At 34.6% G+C, this 23,564-nt stretch overlaps 3 pseudogenes; 2 read left to right on the top strand and 1 right to left on the bottom strand.

Moving 5' to 3' along the window:
- The first annotated feature begins 428 nt into the window (after positions 1–428).
- LOC128169412 (uncharacterized) lies at positions 429–19,103 on the top strand (annotated as a pseudogene).
- LOC128169413 (uncharacterized) lies at positions 1,680–7,444 on the top strand (annotated as a pseudogene).
- Positions 10,334–11,939, bottom strand: LOC128169414 (ATP-dependent DNA helicase RecQ-like; annotated as a pseudogene).
- Positions 19,104–23,564: the final 4,461 nt, after the last annotated feature.

The following is a 23,564-nucleotide window of genomic DNA, read 5'->3' as shown; positions in this document are numbered from 1 at the left end:
CCCACCCCCACCCCGTAAATTTTTCTGGATCCGCGCATGATCATGTAAACTGATTAGACTTTTCACATTTATGTATCCATTATTAAATACATCTCTCTCTCTCTCTCTCTCTCTCTCTCTCATACATGTACCACTATATTAATAACTTATTCGTCCGAACAAATCCTAATTCGTCCGAACAAATATCTAATTCGTCCGAACAAATCCTAATTCGTCCGAACAAATCCTAATTCGTTCGAACAAATAACTTATTTGTCCGAACAAATATCTAATTCGTCCGAACAAATCCTAATTCGTCCGAACAAATAACTTATTTGTCCGAACAAATAACTTATTTGTCCGAACAAATACATTCTGTGTACGAACGTACATATTAAAACAATGTGCCATCCGGGCTTTAGCTTTTACACAGTAGAAGACGGTGCAATATGGCGGATTGTAGTCACGGTAGTGAGACTGAGTCTGATGATCTCAGAAAAGTCACTGATTTTATGTGCAAAAGAGGATACACTGAAGAGGCCATTAAGAAAGTAAGAAGAGATCGAGTAAGTAACAGTTCATCTATCAATAACAGTTATGTACATATGCATATTCGCTGAATCAGGAATGCAAGCTTGCATGCACGTGGTGCATAGGACCTATGGACATTTTGCAAAATGACGATAGGCCTAATGTGCAGTGAATAATTAAAGGATTAATTTAAAGGATAAAGGATTTATTGAAAAGTCACAAAATAGCATTGCATCTCATTTATTATTAACTTGTGGAAATACAGCTATCATCACTTCCAGCCGGTCAGTTTTTTTTTTCAGTTAACAGGTTAAATAATTTTGGGATTTCCTAGCGAGGTGTTGAATTTTACAAGATGGCGTCTGCTGAAGTTGCTAGTTGCTAACCTTCTTCTCTTTTTATACCAGTGGTATATGCATTTTTTGTACATAGCATATTTCGCGTTAATTGTGATTTTTTTAGGGGGGGGGGGGCGTCCCCAAGCACTTTTGGTAGGAATTAGTCTGTTTCTCATTTATTAACAACTAATTGATAAAATCGCGGACTCCTGTATTATTACAAAATCGACACAGGGGATGGGGAGGGGGTATGACGAGAATGTGCTGTCAAAAAGGAATAATAACACCCTACTTATACTATGTCCCGAGTTTTTGCTTCCACCACTTTTTGCTTGATATTCCAATAATAGTAAATACCTTTGTGCTCAAACTACGTTCATCCACTATAAATATGAAAAATGTCCAGATTATCTGTTCTGACGCTTCAGGTTTCAATACACATCCCAAAATAGAAAGTCTACGGGAATTTTGCATTGCATCAGCCATGATTAAGCGCGGATGATAACGTTGAAAAATTGTGCGAGATGTCCCAAGTACTTCCGAATGGAGAAAAGCTGTAAACATTTCCCATTATAAATCTCCATAAGAAATTTTTTTTTCATTCCTATGAACTTTTATGAGTGAAAAATGATAATTTGTCAATGAAAATATCTTGGATATTTTCCCTTTTATCGATTTCAACAGCATTTTTTTCACAGGTGTGTGTATTTTTATTAAAAATTATCAAAAAGTGATGGAAGCAATAACTTGGGACAGACTATAGTAATTTAAATTAACATGCGCATCGACATTATAGTGTTAACAGAACAGTTCAAAACTCATCGTCGGTGACCCACGTGTGATTCACATCGATTCTCTCCATCATCACCCGTGGGTCACCAAGAAAAAAACAGTGTGCTTTTAATTATATATGCAAAAACTCTTTGACCTTTATCTTATCCAATGAAATCTCCCTTTACATATATCGATGCTCTTCTGTATTGGGAGATACGTTAGTCGATACACATGGGAGGTCAATGGCGGAAAAAGGTACCGAGAAAATATGCGGCTTATGTAGAAATACAATTAAAGATAAAAAATCGTATAGATTAGTGTCAACACATGAAGATTTCTCAAGGATATTCAAAGAACTCAGTTTAAATGTTAAAAATTATGTTTGCAAATTTTGTGTAAATAAACATAATAGACTCGCGAGGATCGACGACGATATCAAAACAAGATTGACAAAACCGTACGAGAAGAGAAACGAACTATTTTCAGAAATAAAGGAAACTGTTATTAGTAAAGCGCATTTACGTACACCTGTTAGCAACAAACGAGAAAGGCAAAAGAACACACCAACACCACGGAAGCCAAAGATAAGACGAGTGTTGCCATTCAATTCCCCTGAGGTTAGGACTGCACTAATTGATAAACCTCTTGCAGAGCGGTCTATTTTACCGCAAGAAAAAGAGCCGTGGATCAAACGTTTGGATCAATCTAGCACAAATGATGCCTCTACGCAAACAAAGACTTACCATGAGAAAGACTTTGATGTCAAAGTAAGTTCAATTAAATTACTTACAAATAAGGAAAACAAAAAAATTGCACACACTAACATTATGTACATGTAACATATTTAACAGTTTTTATTCAGGCTTCAGGTTATACGCGCAAATTCAGAAATTTTTCCAGGGGGGAGGGGGATGTCCGAAGGATAATACTGTGTTAGCCGGGTAGGGGGTGTGGTGGTCTGAGGCATATTTGCGACAATTTTGCTGTATTAATTAAATAAATTTTTATTTTCCAGGGGTTGGGGGTCGCCCCCCTCCCCTCTAAGTCTGCGCATGAGTTTTTCTGTTTCAGTCTAAAGACCAAGAAAATAAGCACCACCTTCAAATTTACCTGGTCAGTGTAACCCTGTCAATCAACTGAATTGATCGAGGCCCCAGATTGGATTATAGAAAATGATTGACATTTGTTTAATCGTCCTATGTATACCATGTCTAGTGCTCATGACAATCATGCAATTAACTTATGTCTTTTGATGCTTAATGTGACGCCATGTCTTTTAGCACTATGACAAGAAAAAACTAGTGTTTGACAGAGACTAATTTTTCTGCTATTGAAAATAGTAATTAAAAATTTACTTGTACTTGGTTATGTACAACACCAAACGCGCTGATTATCCGCAGTCTGTCAAATTCACATGACGCCGATCATCCATGAAAACGTCCTTTTATTAATAAAGATCTTGAGAATATAGAGAACATAGAATTAAATTGAATCAAATATTGCGTCCACGATTTATAACCTTAGTTATCATATTTCTTTGAAAATATCATCAAGAGCCGAAACCAGAAAGGGAACAAGTACAGACAACTCTGGTACATGCGTAGCTTGTGCACTTTAGCAGCTGATCCCCAAAGTAATACAAACATATGCTTATCACTATTGAGTTGTAAAAGTCAAAAAGGTTAATATAAAAAGATTTGGCCTCCATTTGCTGATTTGACTCCCATTTGGTGGTCAATCACCCATGTGATACATGTACTTCTAATATGAATTTATCTACCTAATGGTGGTTTAACTTTTTTTCATCTCAAATTACATATTTTTGGGCATTATGTCAAATAATAGGACAAGTAATTTGGCAAGTTAATCTTAAAATATTACATTAAATATTCTCTTTTTAACAAATTATTTGTGTGGGTTTATTGAACATGCATTTAAAAATATGATCACATGACATGGATTGCATGCAGGAGGTCGTTATAAATCAATGTGTCTGTGTTTGTTCAAACGACTGATTTTTTTCGGAATAGGACATAATCTCAGTTATTGTGACTTCTACTTTCAATTTCATCATATGGAAATTTCCGAAAATTGAAATACATAGAAGAAAAAAAACAAAACAAAGATCTTCACAGACAGACATACCAAATGGGGGTTGAGTGGGCCGGGGGTCAAACCTGATAAATGGATTTTTCGAAAACTTGGGAAAATGGTTAAGGATGTCAAATAGAAAGATTACAATTTCAGTAACACATTTGTCTTTAATTTTTTTAATTATTCTTAGTAACTTGTTATTTTGAATTTTAATTGTTGATTTAAAAGTTTAATTTTTTTTAAATAGGTGTATTTTAAAAGTGAGAGCACCTTAGTGGTCATGGGCGTTAGGCCAGTAACCGAAAGGTCGCTGGTTCAAACCCCGCTGTGGTCAATTGATGTTGTGTGTTGTGCACTTAGACAAGACACTTTATATACATTGCCACCCAGCTGAAATTGGGTACCGGCTTACGCTGGGGGTTAACCTGCGATTGACTGGTGTCCCATTCAGGGGGAGTCCAATGACTCTCATCCGCTTAGCACCACGGAAACCTGGGATAAGCACCGGCCTTATGTGCCTTCATGGCACGGAGAAGGATTTAATTAACTAACTTATTTTAAAAGTGAACAATTTTTTTTAAGTACATGTTTATTGATATATTTTGCCAAATTAATAAAATATCCATGTTCCTCACTTTCACTAATTTGGGGTTGGCTGCCATTCAATCCGCTTGCGGTGTACCTATATTCTGTCTAAAACTATAGTTTTTCGATGAACCTTTCAGTTATTGAATCTTTGAATTTTTGGTGCTACACAAAACAATGAGGCCCATGTGTGATATCTCCATTCTGTGGAGTGGTTACATATAAAGTAAATTTAACTATTTTTTTTCAGATCATGGCAAAGTATGGAAGTAGTCATAGATCATCAATAATTTCTGATCCCACCCAGCAAGCAATATGTAAAGCTATGCTTAATGGTAGGACGAGTTTTGTACACCATATGATGAAGTCAGACCAGTACAAACAAGCTGTGTTGCAAGAAGTGTGTAAGCACATACACAAAGAAATATGTGAAATTTGCAGAAAAGAAGAAAATCAACTTCACTATCATACAGAAATTGCAGACTGGGAGAGTCTTTTGCATTATATAAAGGGAAAAGCCCCTGTCACTATTAGGCTCTTACAAAGTGTTTTATTGAAAGATGCATCAGAACAAGAAGTGAAAGGTCATAAGGTTATAAGCCTTTGCACAGGATTTTCAGTCTTTTTGTATAGCAGAAACCACACTCTATCAAGACTGCAATACACAATTGGACTGCTGTTGGATCAATGTGGAGCCACAAAAGAGGTAGGTTGATTTTTTGGATAGTTTTATTTTTCATCTTATATGTATTGAAGGAAAACAAAATATTAATTTCTATCTCTTTAATTACTGTTGTTTCAGTGTTTGATATTGCACATAGATTGAATTTTTATTTTTTATATAGGCTATATCTATATTGCATGACCTAGGATTCTCGGTTTCACCAAGTGCATTGCATAGGAAAAAAAGAGACATAGTTCTGAAACAAGAGGAGAGAATTGACAATACAGTTGCAAGATATGTGTCCGAGAGGCGAGAAATTATGACATGTGAGAAAATCATAAAGGACTATGAAGACACAACCTATCAGCTGACTGAAAAAGTGGAAGGTCCAATTCGAAGTCCTAGAATACCAGTATGCAACATGCACTGTACTTTGTTATCAAATTGGTGTGGTGCACAACTGAATGCTTTTACAACTTTAGAGCTTTGGGATTGCTCCAGAACAGCTTTTTCAAGTACAAAGCTTTCAAGTGAAGTTACTTTTTCAATGAATTACAGAAACATGCACACTACTAGTGCCATGCAAAAACCAGAGACTGTAGTTTTTGATACAAGAGTGAACAAGGTGTCCAACACAGAGACACTTAACTCGTCAGGAAATCAAGAAAACATAGTGGCATATTTAAAGAAGAAGATGTTAAGAAGAAAAGACAATCCATGCATACCCATTGAAATTCTGGGGGACAATGTCGACATTCTCATTACTCCTGCAAATATGACTTCAGACAGACAAAGGAAATCATGGCATTGGTTTCTACTTCTGGCTACCCAGAAGAGAATAATTGATCAGGAGCTCCCTACAAAAAAGCCTGTAGCCGACATAGAAACAATCAGTAGTTGGGTGTTTTTTCCATCTAAAGTGGAAATTCTTGATTTTCAAAGAAATCTTCAATTTCATGTTGCCAGAATCTTGTCAAATTTTATTGGAGAACTCAAATCATTCGAAAAACTTCTTCCAAACTATATACTACACCCACAAATTGAAAAAACGTCCCAGAAATCTGTGTTTATAAACTGTGACTTAATTGACGAGAGTGAAAATTCTTCCGATGGAATGATTAGAATAATGCAGAGAGTTCACTCTCTAGCTGTGCCATTCATTGACGGAACCGTAGAAAAAGTAGTTCTAGGAGTTGATGTTTTGACTAACGAACGTGCCATGAGTGCACAACAAGCGATGAGAAACAATGAGTCAAGCTATGAAAAGCTTCTTGGTGTAATACATAGACCTGAGGGACTGCACAGACAGATGAATTTTCTGATGGTATCATGGGTTGTAGTTGGTTATCTTTGTGAGTTTTGTTTTGTTCTTTCATCAGTTTGTATAAAGTTTTGCATGTTAAGAGAAATTTCAATTTCAAATCTTATCATACATCATGATTTCATAAATTTTAATTTGCTTTGCAAAAATTTTCATGCAAGACTTTATTAAATGTTTCATATTTTATAGTTCTTTATTCTAGCTTGCAAATGTTGGTTCAAATCATTGTATCTCAAAATTTTTCTTTCCAAAAAAAAGGTTGGATAAACAAATATATTAAAGATAAATTCTAATTTTAACTCACCAGAACATAAATAATATCAAATATCTAGCATTTTGAATAAGCTCTTCAATTTAGGTATAACTATGCTTGTTTTTAAAAATCTTATGGGCATACTCATTTAATATTTTATTTTTCATGGAATGATAATTTAAAAGAGAAATTTTTTTTGGAGGGGAGAGGTATGAGATCAACAACTAGATTTGGCCAAGTACTGGTACATGAATTAACTATGGTATTTGTTATTGTCATTGTTTGTGTTTACACATTTTTATTCCATTGTGTTTAGAGATGTTTCACCATTGAAGTTTGAAGGTTACAGTTTTTGGTTTACTAATTTCTTGGGTAAGTCAATTTGTTTTGGCAAAAATCAGGTATCAAAATGTTTATGTAAAAAACATGTTGATTAATTAATTTATTTTTTGGAAACATAGAACTAGGTAACGATTAAGTTAAAATATTTGTATCAATCGTATATTACAAATAGTATACTTGAGTAAGCAATTTAACAGTATAGTGTTGAAAATCAATATGTGTCAGCATGTCAGGTTTAGATGTTTTTTATTTACTTCAGAGTGTATATCAAGAGTTTTACAAAGAAGAAAGCAGCAGCGATGGGGGCAGTCTCTATCAACTTAGAAACCTAATCAACAGGAGAAATGTATCTGGAGCAGAGCAGGTCACTAAAGATTTCAGGTAATAGATATGTTTGTATTATCTTTGTGGTTAAAAACTTAATATTTCCATTTTATGTTTGCTTAGATACCGGTACTTTTATGGTTGGCCAAACAAGATTATGTGCAATTTGTCCAGCTATAAGCAAGATACAAAGCTCAAAGGATTTTCTTTATTACCTATATAGGTCACACATGAAGTTTGTGGTGGATGCAATGAGTGGATATGTGGTTGCAGCATTTATGAGCCTACACAGCATGAATGATATGGATGACAAACCTGGCAGCTTTCCATTATTCTCCCTCATGAATGAAAATCAGAAAACAGACTGGTTATATGATCAAGCCGATTTAGTAATGGATATTCTAGGAGTTAAAGATACAGCATATATAGATGAGCTAAACGAAAACATCAAGCAGTTAGATATAGACTGTAATGAACTTTGTGAAATGAAGAGTGCAACTGGTTTTCAGTGTGCATTGTGTGACAAACACTATGTAACAGAGGGCCACTTCAGGAATCATCTTAAAAAGAAGCATCAATGGCAGTTCCATGAGAGTACTTTGACAAAAAGATCCGACAGTGTTGTATCAAGTTTTATAAGGATGGCTCTATTGCTAGTCGACACTTGTGATGCCTGCAGGATGGGAGACGGTGAACGTTGTCTTCGGAATGCTAAATTTGAATGGATGTATGCAGGTGCGCTTGGACATACTAAATATAAGTTGTGGCTGTGGAGATATATTGCCTACATTGTTGCGATACTCAGCCCAAAAGAAAGTTTCGAATATAAATGGAACATATGCCAGAATTTGATGGGAGGAGTGGACCAAAATATACCAAATGATAACTGTGTGGAACTACAGATCAAAAAGATAAAATCTCATCTGAACACACAGGGTTCAAACAAGTCTTTCAATTCTGCCAAGGTAGTTACAATGTCCACACAAGTTATTGATAATATGAAACAAAAACTTATGCAAGTAAACAATACAGTGAGAGCTGGAAGGAAAAGACCACAGGTGGACAAATCTGTGGATATCGGTCGAATTGCAGAATGTGTACTCAAAAATGGACACGGTGTTGTAAAAGATTGGCCATCGTTCAGTAAATTTAAAGACCCACTATCCAAGCTTGATCCCAAAACCTTGCATCAGTGGATGGGCACGCAGAAGAAAATTGCTTCTAAATCGCTGCAGTGAAATGTTAACATTGGTCCTTCTTCACCTATACTCTCTTGTATGTTTTGACTGAATATACATGTCCATATGGTATGTGTTACACACAATATCAATATTACAAAACTTATTGCATTGCAGTATCTTATTATCAATTATGTGATATGAATCAGAACTATTTCATTGATACACATATCTGACTGTATGAATATGTTGCAGTGATTTTCAAATTAACTTATAATATTTAAGGACTAAAATCTCTAATCCTTGGTAATCGTAAAGTTGCAATGTTTACTTTGACCAATAAGTATGACCTTGTCCTTTATGCTAAAGAAAATAAACCAATTAAATTTTATGTTGTTGCTTTGAATGGGTCAATACATTTGCAATTCCTCTTGGGTAATTTCTATACCATGTACCAGGTAATGAAATACATGCACTAGAAACTCTTCCAACAAAAGATATTTCAGTTGGAAAAAATCTGGTAATCCCTCATTTAATTTTGAAAAAAAAATTCATGCAAGTGTATTAAAATATTTTACTACATGTACTTTTATTAGGACAAAAAGATATCGCACAAAAAAGAATTAATTTGAAATTTCATCGCTCCCAGTTATTTTTTTCCATCTGGAATAGCCTTTAGCCTCTTGAGTAATTTTCAATGTCAAACAAGTTGCATTGGATAAAGTAAAAAATTAAATCTGGCGAATACAGGAAAAAATGTATGGAAGGGTTAGAAGGCACTTTTTATATGTTTTTTTTTTTAAGGTAGGGGAGGGAATATATTTAAATGTGAAGGTGGGGTAAAATGGAAAGTGCCTGTCCCTTTACATTTATTCTTGGAATAGCCACATTTATTCTTGAAATAGTCAAGAAGAAAAACTAGAAACATTGTTTCATTCAGCTAAATCCTTCCATGATTTCTAGTTCATCTGTTATAAGTTGAAACAGGAATAGACATTAACAGTTACTAAATGCAAGTGTATAGAATTTAATATTAAAGCACGAGTATACTGTGTAGCAAAAAATATATTTAAAAAATCCAGTTCACCCTTATCCATAAAAAAGGTAAGGGTTTTTATTTCAGAGGAATGTGCCCCCCCCCCCCCCCCCCCCCCAATATCCTTCCTCTAAAATTTTTTAGCAACTTAATTTTTGAAAAGCCATTTAGAATTAATGTCTATCTCACTAAAAACAAGTTGTGAAATCAATGTTCAAGTGATAAAGAACAAAGTTTAATTCATAGATTTAAATGGTTTATATTACATGTACATTGTTTTAAATTTTATAACAGTGAAACATTGGAAAAAAGCTTTCTTACTCCAACTCTGGATATGTATCATCTATATCAAATACATCATCACATTCTAAGTCTGTGCTATCTGACATGCAAGAGTTGTCATCACTAGAAACATCATCACTTTGAAATAAAAAATATGGATGTTGATACAGTTCACAACAGTCACCACTGCAATTACAATTTTGGGAACATATATCACAACATAAATGTTTAACAAGTTCTACATTAGGAAGCGAATCATATGATTCCAATATTTGAAGTCTACGACACTTATCTTTATTTTCAATATATGTCTTCATGTCAGCTTCAAGTTTATGAGTATGTCTACTATTATAAAGAAGCAGATGTAAGGACTGACTACCATCACGGCCAGCACGACCAAGCTGCTGAACAAAGCTATCCATATCTTTAGGAGGACTATAATGTACAACATTGTTTACTCCTTTGTAATTCACTCCCATACCTGCAGCACTAGTAGCAATTAAAACTCTAATATTTCCATTATCATCATTCATGTCCTCTCTAATTGTTTCCTTAACATTTTCAGATGTACATGAATGAAACATATTAACAAATTCCATTACAGAGATGTCTAACACCATTAAAATGCAGTGTATATGTCTGCACAAATTTTTATGCTTGAACAAAAAATAAGTGTTCTTGGACAGTCTTTTTTTCTCGTAGATAAATCATGTGTCAACCAGCCAAATGTTTCATCGATGGGCACAGTGTTTTTTAACTTTTGAACAAATAACTTTATGTTCTCTCTATCAGGACTGTCAATAATGTCCACACAGTTGTTTAAAGCCAGTCGCTTCTTAATCACTTTTCTTGCCTCCTTGCTAGCAGTGGCTGTAATCACTAGGGCTGGACAACTTATCAATGACCTGATCTCACCTGTCCGTGAAAACCATTCCCTGAAAGCTTGTCCATGTTTTGTATTTTCACCCCTAAAAATAAATTAATAAAAAAAGTAAATACCTCTTAAGTTAAAAGTATGGTACATGTACCAGTAATACAAATCCTACACACATTCAACTTTTTATCTTTAATTTTTGAAACTTGGGCCAAAATAATGAAGCACTCTGAGAGCACTGCGTGAGCAGTATATATTCCCTACCGGAATCCCCCATTCCTCATATTTCTTACTATTTATTAGTCCCCTACAGGTTTCACCGGAGCCTTCCACGCTTTTTTCCTCTAAGCGTTTAAGGAATAAATTAAACTTCCTATGTAGGTTCAAGTTGTCAAACTACAGAACAACTTTTGTTTCGTTAGATCGACAGATGATATCCGAGAAAAATAATTATTTCCATACCATATTATGGGGATCAAAATATAAGAAACAATAAGATATCCACCTTCAAGTTATTGCCACAGATTTCCTTGGCAAAATAATACTGTTTGCATTCATATAATTTAATAAGTAATTAGTATGAATTAATTTGGCCAAGGTGTCAACATCTTGGTGTTGCCAAGGTGGCAACACTCATTGGCCGAAGTGTCTGTCTGCCAATCAATATCCCCCTTCAAAAAACACCTCTCCCTCTTTTGAATTTGTTATGCCATTGCCCTTTCAACATAACTTGTAATTACTACTGTTTAATATTTTTATATACTTACCAATGAACAAGAGTGTGGGCTTCATCCACAACGAATAATCTAAAGGATTTGGATCCTGACAACATATCCCGCCATTTATCGTTCTGCAGTATAGCTTCTGGTGACGAAAAGAAAAATTGGTATTTACCGTCGAGTATCGAGGCATCCTCAGACTTGTCTTTGCCAATGAATGTGGCGGTAAACCCCTTTGATGCTAAAAGATCCGTCTGTTCCTTCATAATGGACAAGAGGGGACTAATAATAAGAACTTGTGGTTGCACATCCAATGAATTGCTATATTCATAAAATATAGGGAAGGCCATGTAGCACAAAGACTTCCCACCACCTGAGTGAGGAACACATCCTTCTTTGCCAAAAGACTGTCGATAGCTTTTTCTTGTTCTGCGCTTAATTTCTCTACTTCAAATATTTCCTGCAATGTTGTTATGCTGGGCGCCGCCATTGTTACTGTACTTCCAAATATCGTCAGTAAGGCGTTCAGTGATTGGTTTGATATTTTCAGACTCTCCGAGTAAAAACTTGCTCGGGTGCAATTTGATTGGTTTATTAGGTTCATGCATAATTCATGAGAATCACGCGAACTAACTTCGAGACAACCACGGGTTTGAGGAAACTTGTGGACTCAAAACTGTGGTTTGCGACGATGTTCAAAACTGAGAACTATAATTACACTAAAGGGCGATTTTGTACACATGCAACCTGAAAAAATTGCACATTTAACAAAAATGTATGACAAAAAGCATCACCTGTATATATATAACCTCTACATATAAGACAGTCGCAAGTAACAGGGGTTAACTGAGGCTGTGAAAACACGTTTTGAATTCATAATTATCAGTTTATTGCCTTTGGGTTAAATTTACTCGATTGTGAACTCAGAATACAAGGCGACTTAAACATTTCTTTAAAATAAAATTCCGACAAAGTTACCGATGAAAAAGCATCAAGTATATGTCAACCCCTAGGTTGGTCCTAATTTATTTATTGTGAGGTACACAAGGTACAAACAGTTCATGATTTATCTCTTCTTTTCAATCAACTGATAAGAATCAAAATGTTTCCACACTAATTGGAGACGCCAATGCTGAAACTAAATCAAATATTGGAGCCGATGATGGAAAGTGGGCTGAAAATTCAGGAAAAATTTGAAAATTGGCAAAAAAAAAAAGTTTAGGGTCGGGGTATAAAATAGGGACGGTCGGGTGACCGGAACCACTGGTATTTTGTTATTTGGCCTAATATAGTTCTTTGAAAAAAATAAATAGGATTAGAAAAAGTCCACAAAAGACAATAAAAATAAAACTTAACTTAGAAAGCTATCTTTTTTAAGCTCTCCTGAACTGAAAGCTTAGATGAGCTTTTCTGATCACATTTTGTCCATCTTCTCCAGAACCACAGGGCAAAATTCGACCAAACTAGACACAAAGCATCCTTAGGCAAGGGGATTCAAAGTTGTGAAAATTAAGGGGAGATACATGTAATTAGGAATTTCACAAAATTTTCAATTTTTTTTTCTTAAGAACCATTTGGCCAGGAAAGCTGAAACTTATGTGGAAGCATTCTCAGGTAGTGAAGATTCAAAGTTGTGAAAATCATGACCCCGGGGGGTAGGGGGGGCCTCAATATGGAGTCTGATTTTTACATTAGGAATATATATAGAGAAAAATCTTTTAAATTTTCTTCTCAAAAATCAATCAGTCAGAAAAGCTGTAACTTAATGTGTGGAAGCATCCTCAGGTAGTGTACATGTAGATTCCAGTTGTTAAAATTATGATCACCAGGGGTACGGTGGGGGCCACAATTGGGGGGGGGGGATATTTACAAAGGAATAAATATAGGGAAATAAATCTTTAAAATCTTATTCTCAAAATCCAATTGACCAGAAAAGCTGTAACTTTAATGGAAGTAGCCTTAGGTAGTGAAGATTCAAGTTAGTTCAAATTATGATCCCTGGGAGTGCGGTGGGGCCACAATGAGGGGGCCAATTTTTACATAGGAATCTAAAGAGTAATATCTTTTTTACGAAAATAAAAAAAAAAAGCAGAAAAGCTGTAACTTTTGTGGAAGCATTCTCAGGTAGTGTAGATTCAAGTTTGTTCAAATTATAATCTCCAGGGGTACAGTGGGGTCACAATGGGGGGGGGGTCAAATTTTTACATAGGAATGTAAAGAAATATCTTCTTTTCATAAATTGATTAAGGAGAAAAGCTGTAATTTGTGTGGAAGCATTTTCAGGTAGTGTAATATATGGAGGAAAATCTCTAAAAATCAAATAAAAATGGATAAGACCACAATTGGGGGGGGGGGGGGGGTTCAAATGTTTACATAGGAAAAAAATTTGATCATGCTCAAAATACATAGTATATAGTATTACTAATATGCAAGCATATCGACATTTGTTGATTCTCAATTGTTTAGACAGTGGACCTGGATAATTCTTGGGCCACACAAGGGGTTCAAAGTTTGGTGTAGGTTTATATTTATAAGAACAGTTGTTCAAGATCTTTTTGAGAATGGCATTGCTCAATATGTGGTATAACTATGAAATCAGTTACAAAAGGGGCTCAACATAAGAACTTCTGGAGAAAACTTTGAAAATCTTTTACTACAGGATCTATTTTACTCATTCATTGTCCTGATATTTTGGATATGACTTCATAAAGCTGAATTTATTATGTCCATTGCTGCTCAGGTGAGCAATGTGGCCCATGGACCTCTTGTTTTATAATCATATTGTCCAAATTTAAGCCCTGATAGTTTATAACTAGGTGACCTATTGCAATCAATTTTTGACCAGGTTTTCCAAAGGAAATTATTAAAATGATGAGAAAATGGAGGGCGACTGCCTAAATTGTATCCCTATTGTACAGATAACTTCTCCTACAGTTTTCAAGTTAGGGAGTTGTTTTGAAGATCAATTGTACATATATCAGAGATGTGCATATTTAATACTTTGATTTTGATTTTTGATAATTTATGAAAAAATACCACCTGTTGAACTTAGTAATATTTTGGCAAAAAATTGCATATAATATATAGAGTACCCTCATTGCTCTGAATAGGTAGTGTTTATCAATTCAGGGTTGACAAATGGATTATGGATACTGTCCACACAAAAGAAAACCCAGTTTGCAGTCATATTAACAGCTTTTTTCTTGTTGTCTGTTTTCATGTGCTGTCTTTCATGTGTCAACATTTTTCAGCTTCTTCTTTGAAACTACAATGGGTTATATTGCTCAAAGGTATATTTGCAGTTTTATTCATTTTCTGTCCCCTAATATAATAGTTATATAGAGAGTATAACAATTATGCTGAAAGGTAGTGAAAACATGCACAATATACAATGTAGTTTACATAGGTTCAAGTGACGTCATGAAGATCACATTTTTAAGTTCACCTGAACTGACAGTTCAAGTGAACTTTTCTGATCACCTGTGTCCGTCATCTGTTTGTTTATTTGTCCATTTGTTCCTTTTTATATTTTCGACATCTTCTCCAGAACCACAGGGTCAATTTTAACTTAACTTGGCACAAATCATCCTTGGATGGTAAAAGGAATTCAAGTTTGTTATATTAATTAAGGGCCAACAACTCTTTTCAAGAGGAGATAATTTGAAATTATTGACAAGTTTGCATTTTTTCAAAAATCTTGTCTCAAAAACCAATTTGGCCTGAAATTTGAAAAACAGAAAGTTGTTTGAAAGGATCCAAAAGAAGTGTAGATTCAAGTTTGATAAGGTTGTACCACAATGGGGGATTACATTTAACATTAAAAAAAATCTTTGAAAAGATCTTCGCCGCAAGAACTTAAATGTTGTAATTCATGATATTTCTTATATGCAAAGCGTCTATTAAACAATATTTTGATATTGTTAAATAGATTTTAAGTTGTTCAAACCATAACCCCAAAAGTAATGCTGGGGTCTCTGAAGATGTGAAAAATAAAATCTGAATCAGAATAGGAATATATGTAACATCTGCAAAAAAATAATTTTTCATTAATGTATTGACACAAGTTTTTTAACAAGATTTACTAAATTCTCCAGATATTATCACAGTTATGGCTATTGTTGCTCAGATTAGCAACACGCCCCCCCACCCCCTGGCCTCTTGGGTAAAGAAAAAAAACGGAGACCTTTACCTAAATTGCATGGCAAAATAGAGTTGCAGATTCATTGATGAATGTTCTTTAAAACTTTGATATGAAGCATTTATAAATTATTTGCTTTAATGACTTACTGTATATAAAAAAAACTGGACCAAATTTGAAAAACAATTGATTCATGAAATGACATTCCACAAAAAAGTAGGGGTGCTGTAGTTAATAAGCAATATATTTATACCCCCGCAAACGAAGTTTGGGGGGTATATAGGAATCACCTTGTCCGTCTGTCCGTCCGTCTGTCTGTGCAATCGTGTCCGGTCCATATCTTTCTTATAGAGAAACATTAGAAGTTCTTACTAAACACAAAGATTGCTTATGACCCAAGGGTGTGTCATGACCTTGACACAAGGTCATTTGGGCAAGGTCAAGGTCATTGGCAGAAAAGTGCAAAATTTGTGTCCGGTCCATATCTTTCTTATGGAGAAACATTTGAAGTCCATACTTCATACAAAGATTGCTTATAACCTGAGGGTGTGTCATGACCTTGACCCAAAGTCAATTGGGGAAATTCAAGGTCATTGTTTCAAAAATGCTTAATTCCTATCTGTGTCATGTCATGTATTAATGGAAATATTAGAAGCTGGTTAAGTTTTAGTTGCAGCTCCTGTATCTAAGCTATTATTTGTCCTCTCTTCACCAAAATTACATGGATGATGCATCTGGACCTACTGAATCTGGTTCCTAACTTTCAGATGATGGAGGAGGTGAAGGTTTTTTGGAGCAGGTTAAAGTTTTTGTTGCAGGTGCCCTTTAATAGCGATATCTAAGTTACTGCTGGTCCGTACCTTATCAAACTTGCATGGAAGGTGTGTCTTATGGTCCATATCTTTCTTAAAGAGAAACATTAGAAGTTCTTACTAAACACAAAGATTGCTTATGACCCAAGGGTGTGTCATGACCTTGACACAAGGTCATTTGGGCAAGGTCAAGGTCACTGGCAGAAAAGTGCAAAATTTGTGTCCGGTCCATATCTTTCTTATGGAGAAACATTTGAAGTTCATACTTCATACAAAGATTGCTTATAACCTGAGGGTGTGTCATGACCTTGACCCAAAGTCAATTGGGGAAATTCAAGGTCATTGTTTCAAAAATGCTTAATTCCTATCTGTGTCATGTCATGTTTTAATGGAAATATTAGAAGCTCAAATTTGACACAAAGCTTGCTTGTCTCAGGCCACATAAAATTATTTTTAGGTTCTCATCCCTGTCTCTCTGAAAATGGCCTGCCCCGATGAATTTTTTTTTCTGAAAAAAAATTTGTGGAAAATTTTTTTTGGGAAAAAATGGGGCTCAGTATACTAATAATTCAAAATATTTAAATATTAAATGGCTGCTTGACATGTGGATTTCATTTGATTTGAGTCATGATTGTTAACGGAAGGATGCAAATGTCCTCATGCATTAACTGTTAACTTAAAATATAATGGAATTAAAGGATAGAAATTGGTTTGTTTACTCATATTAGCATTAACACTTTAAAAAAAAGGCAGTTGTTATTTATAGAAAATGGATAGTGAAATAGATTATTCCAATATTTTCTATAATAGCAAAAATACTTGTGTTATGATTTTTTTCTTAGCGGAGGGTATCAATTGTGAGCTTGCTCACAGTACCTCTAGTTATGAACTGCTTATCAATATAAAATACCCTTAAAATGTTTGTTTTTAGTACTGATACCAATGTATGTCATTTTAGATTGATGTTTCTGCAGTTCAGAATATGGATGATTCAGAATTGAGCAGATATATACCTGCATTTGGAGATCGAGTCAATCTTAGAAGTCTATCCAAGCCAGACACTGGAAGAAAAGCAGCTCTATTTGATAAACTTAGAAGAAAGATGAAACTGCAGACCAAGGGAAACTGTGATGAATCAGATGCTTGTAGCAGTCGTCCTACCAGGAGTTTTAATTTACGAGGGAACAAAAATGCACAGAAATTAAGAAGAAAAATTGAATTAGGTTGGATGCACAACGGAAAACATGTCCGAAGTTCCAATGGTGGAGGTAGCCGTAAAATTGAACTTCCGAGAGATGCAAAAAAAGCAGACATTTTAGAAGTGGCAAAAGAAATATTTTTCCCAAATGGTCAATCAAAGAAAAATATTTTGCTAATAGCAGTTTCATGTAATGTCTTAGATTTTGCGCAGACAGAGTTTGAGGATAAGATTTCAATTGCAGAAATGTATGATACAGTAAAAATGGGTATGTTACGCTTCCATCTCTGTACCAAGACCAAAAATGGTGCCTGTTCTGAAAACAAAGAAGATGAACTTACAAAAAAATCATCAGAGGACTTAGAAACAGAAAGTGACAATGAGCTTCCTGAGATAGAGGAGACAATTAGTGATGTAGAAAGCATAAGGGATCCCGTCCTTCCAGATTCAGACGTCACTCCTACAAAGAGGTCAAAATTGTCTTTAACTTTAACATGTCCAGTTCCAGATAATCATGAGATTGGCACCTCTACTGTCAGAACAGAAGAACCACTACCAGTTTTGATGGACAGTTTTAATGAAGCATTTTTTAATACTGATGTTGAAATTACCATTGAAGAAGTGATGCCAAGAAGTCCATCTCCTCCTCCAGAGGAAAAACTAACCACAATTGTTCACAGAGTAAAAGTACTAGAGGAGCTTATTGAAATGTTCAAGAGCCCACAGATCATTAAAAAGTCCATTCAGTTTTCATTCATTAATGAGGCAGGTGCAGATCAATCTGGTGTTTCACGAGATGTTTACACTTCCTTTTGGGCTGATTTCTTCTCGAGGGTAGCAGAAGGAGAAGACTTCCGTGTGCCTGCTCTTAATCCCCAGTGGCAAGTGGAGGAATGGAAATCTGTTGGAAGAATTTTAGTCAAAGGTCTTTTAGACCACAACATTTTCCCCCTGAATTTTGCTCCAGCATATGTAACGGCACTCTTGTTTGGAGAACATTCCATAAGCGAGAAAACTTTACTTGATTCTTTTCTCCTTTACCTAAGCAAATCAGAAAGAGATTAGCAAAAGTTGCAATAGAACGAAAGCTTTCTGCAGATGAAAATGAAGACTTCTTGGACATGCTTGATCGACTTGGAAGTAAAACGATCCCAACATTTGAAAATATGCAAGAAGAACTTTTGAAAATGGCACACAAAGAATTAATTCAAAAACCAAAATATGCTTTAGAAAAAATGGCTGAAGTTTGTAGAAATGAAATAATTGTTCAAATTCCAAGTGAAGTTGATCTACTTGAAATGTACGAATCTAAGAAGCCATCAGTCAGAAAGGTTTTGAAGATGATAAGTTCAAACCCACAAACACCTGCTGAAAATCAGTGTTTACAATACTTCAAACAGTATATTAAGGCACAGGAAAGTCAGAAATCAATCCAGAGATTGCTTCGTTTTCTAACAGGAACTGATATCCTTTGTGTTGAAAAGATTGAGGTAACATTTACCAAGTTGATTGGAATAGAAAGACGTCCAATTGCTCACACATGTGGACCAACTCTGGAGTTACCATGTACATACATGTCTTATATTGAGTTTCGGTATGAATTAGACAACATTCTCCAGAGTGACCACTGCATGGAAATGAACATTGCTTAAAAGTTTTGAACTGTTTGAATTTCCCCCCAAAATGTCAATTTCTAAGAACAATGACACTCCTGTACTCAAAGAAGGTCACCTTTGGGGTGGGGGGGGATGAGTTAAAAAAAAATGTTAACTCGTGTTAAATGGGCTTAAATTTTCTTTATTGCATGTATGTGGTTATGTTGAAATTTTGTTCACTCTTGCATTTGAAGATGCGGTTTTCTTGCAGTCTTACATGTAAGTAAGAAAGTAGAGGGATACTAAGTTTGAGTTGAGAACTGTTGCTCAGGTAATCACAGTGGTCTCCTGTGCGGGTTGTACAGTTTAATTTTATAGAGTTCCTTTATTATTGTTTTGAAAAAGAGAACTCGTCTTCTTCAATAATAATGATATGTGATGAAAAATATGATATTTGTGTCCTATTTTGCTCTTCATTTGTAGGTAGGGAACAAATAAATCATGTATTTTTACTATTTTGAAAGGAGAAAAGGCCTGTCTTTTTTATTATAAGTTCTTAATATATAAAGAAAAACAAGAATGTTCAAGAGATGCATAACATCAACTCTTTTTGTATCCTAAAACTTAACTTTGATTTTGATAACCTTCAATTGAAATGTGAAAACCTGTTATATAATGTTTTTATTCATTTTTGCTGAAATGTTGAAATAGCTATGCAATTATTTTTATTAAATGAATTTTATTTCATGGTTCTGTGAATGCTAAAACAGACTGTTTTTTATTTGAAAATGCAAAATCAGCATAGCGTTATAAAAATTTAAAGTATTGAATATTTGTTGAGTTTTCTTCATTCTATTTTATGATTCTTTATGGGTCATACATATGCTTATGTACATGTGCTGTCTAAAATATAATGGTTTCTTTTGAATTTTTAGCTATCCCCTATTTTGAACGGCCATATAACGGTTTAGGCTTTCCCATCCATCAGTCGGTTAGGTTTTTGGCTTTTTTGAAGAAAAAAAAATGTGTCTGTCTTGAAATGTTTTTTTTTTTTATTAAAAATCCACTGCACCAGAAATGCCAAAAAATATTGTATATTGTAAGTTTATTCCTACCATGACCCCTGGGGAATAAAATTTGGTTCGAAGTTCTTTTTAGAATGACATACATGTACCGTTAGAAAAAAACCTTTTAAATCTTTATGGAATAAGGAATCATTCTTTGAGTATTATGAGGTGATAATTTCGGTCGGGACGTGTTAAAATCCAATAAAGCCCTTCGGGCTTTATGATAGATTTGACCAAGCTCTGACCGAAATTATCACCTCATAATATTCAAAGAATGATTGCGTATTACTTGTATTATTTCCAATTTGTACACTTTTAAACCACTTTTTTTTATGTAGCACATGCTACATGTATTACTACGTGATGCAGCCAATACTGTTTTTTCGGTTATGCTATAACGACCATTTTGTGTCGCTCATGTTTTATGAAGTTATTGGGTTGTAGGGTTCAAAATTAATTCGTAATGTTATCACAAAGACATCTGAAAATGAAAATATTTTTCAATAGAACAGAGAGGCAAGAAATTACTGTGTATGGTAAATAAACTAAAAGATGGAAATTTTAAGGGTTTCTTTTTAGCTCACCTGAGCTGAAAGCTTAAGTGAGCTTTTCTGATCACATTTTGTTTGTCGTCCGTCTGTCTGTAAACTTTTCATATTTTCAACATCTTCTCCAGGGTAGGATGGGGTCACAACGGGGTGGGGGGAGGGAGACAAATTTTTGACATAGGAATATATGGAGAAAAATCTTCTACAAAACCATTTGTTTAGAAAATCTGTAACTTAAGTAAAAGCAACATTGGGTAGTGTAGATTCAAATTCGTTAAAATAAAAATCTTGAGGAGTAGGGTGGGGCCACATTCGGGATCCAATTTTACAAAGGAAACATTTTTAATTCACAAAAACTGAAATGTTATATATATACGGTAATAATATATGGTATTTTCCCAATTTGTGATTCTTTAAAATTGTTAAGACTTTTGCCCCTGGACGATTCTTGGGCCTCACAAGGGGTTCAGAGTTTGATTTAGGTTTATATCCCATGTATAAACAATTGTCTAGGATCTTGTTGAGAACTGCGATGCTCAACATGTGATATGAATATAAAACCATCCTGTTAGAAAAGGGACTTGATTATAAACAGAAGAATATCTACATGTATTATACTATATTGTCCAGATATTTTGCATTATGTCTCCATTAAGCTGATTTTATCCTGCTTTTATTGTTGCTCAGGTTGTGTGCGATGTGGCCCATGGGCCTTTTGTTACTGTATGTTTCCCTGGGGGTCAGAGATTAGTTAGATTTGAGGGGTGGGATTTTACAAAAATACATGTAGTTTTGATGAGGAGAAAAAATTATATGATCACAGAAGAAGCTGGTTTGAAGAATTTCTGATTAACTAATGATATCTGGAGGTCATACAACTGCTGTAATCTATGGAAGTGTTCCTCATTTTTTTAAAAATTTTATTTGGGGGGGGGGGGGGGTGGGGGCTCACATACACTTTCTGTCACTGTATCCATTGATAGATAGCGAGATAGATGGAAAGAGAGATATTTTCAGATTTAAATTTTTAAAATTACGAATTAGCATTTAAAAAAGAAAGCATGAAGACGTTAAAGTAAATTTTAACCACAGTAAATTAGAATTTTAATTGAGATAGCAAAGCTTTTTATTTATTCTTTAATTTTTAACTGTAAGTAATCTGAGTCTGCAGGTTTTAAATTATCGGTTTTTAATACATACATTGATTGACTCTTATTTATTACATATATTTATACTTCTCATTCTCTCTCTCATATATAGAAAAAAAATAAAAGATAGCATTATAAATTTAATGAATTAAAGAATAAATCAATATATATAATTCTGTTTTCAGCGACGTTTAATTACCGTAGCTTGATTTTCAGTCGTTGTATGCATATGCACTCCAAAATCTTCAAAATAATTCATTTTACATCACTAAATGCCTTTTACTTATTTTGTGCTACGTTCCCGCAATCACGATTCGCAGTGCGATTGAAATCGTGATCTTAATTGTAGAGTAATCGCATCAGATCTTAAGGTCACATTATAATCATGTTATCATAGAAAAAATTTAACCGTCAAAAGTTTTCCGCGATCAGCACAATTTTCAATCGGTATCATCGTATCGAACTGTACTACATCGTTAATAAGAGCAGCATGTAATCGTGCCCCCCCCCCCCCCCCCCCCCCCCCATACTTGTGATGATCGGAATCAATCTTTGAGGAGACAAACAACACGTTGCGCTGCGTTCAGTTTCGACGTGTCAATATGGTCAGACGGGCTTTATAAACAGTGGCGCATTTAAGGGGGTGGGTGGGGGGGGGGGGGGGGTTGCCCCCCTAAATTTGTCAAACTAATGTTAAATCATACTTCTATTGGCAAAGAAAATGTACATTTTGCGAAATTTTTGGATACTCATTGAATTTCTCTACATTAGACTTATTTCAACGATGTAGTGTGAAGAAAACCCGTGGGTTCAACGATATAACGTACATAAAAAGCCAACTTAGTTGGGTTCAAATTTGAGGGTGGGGTGATCTTTTTTAACGCTTTATTTTCATTTCATCGTTCCATTGAACTTGATTTTTTTAAACTGATTATTTTACAGTTATTCGTAAGAAAAAAATAATAAAAGGACATGTTTCTTATATTTCTGCAAGGCAGAGGGTTTTGATGGGATTATTTGCAATAATATTTGCAATTATGCTGATTTGCAATAAGTTTTTGAAAAATTCATACAATACACATGTATTAAGAACCTGATTTTCCAGAACTACATTTACCGTATTTGTACATTTTTCACAGTATCCAAATCATCTCGCCGATAAATGGATTTTTTATCAATGGATTTTAAAGCCTTAAAAAGTATCGTAGTTTCTTTTTACTTGTATTTTTTTTAATGTTTGAACAGATAGATAATTCGAATTTAACACAGTGAATAACATCTACATGTAATTAGAATTACAAACTCTGAAGTATGTTATTTCTCAAAGCATTGTACAATCGTTTTGCAGTGTCACTGTTAACCGGAGGTTGCAAATTGTTCTCTGCCATCAACAAGCAACATAGCTCAAATATATCTCTCTCACACGGACAAGGTCCTTTAAAAGAACATTCTTCTTTACAAACGCGAATCTTTTCCAGTGAAACTTGGCATAAGTGATGCTCTGCATTGTACAAATGGGGAAGCCGGTACATTGTAAGTGGCCTGCCGCTTGGAGACACTTGGTGAGGAGATTGACGCATTCGATGCGTGTTCCAGAGATGAACGACTTCTTGAAGTTCGTCCTAAAATAACGATGATAACAAATATAAACATAACAGAATCAAAATCAATATACATTTCTAAAATAACATTATTAGTTATAAAGAGGTAAAACGTACTTAATATACGATGTCGCCTACTAGTATACCATATACATGTAGCTCT

This window comes from Crassostrea angulata, unplaced genomic scaffold, assembly GCF_025612915.1.
Source record: "Crassostrea angulata isolate pt1a10 unplaced genomic scaffold, ASM2561291v2 HiC_scaffold_127, whole genome shotgun sequence".
In the NCBI taxonomy this organism is placed as follows: Eukaryota; Metazoa; Mollusca; class Bivalvia; order Ostreida; family Ostreidae; genus Magallana; species Magallana angulata.
The sequence above is the reverse complement of the archived record's forward strand: the minus strand, read 5'-3'. Positions and strand labels throughout refer to the sequence as shown.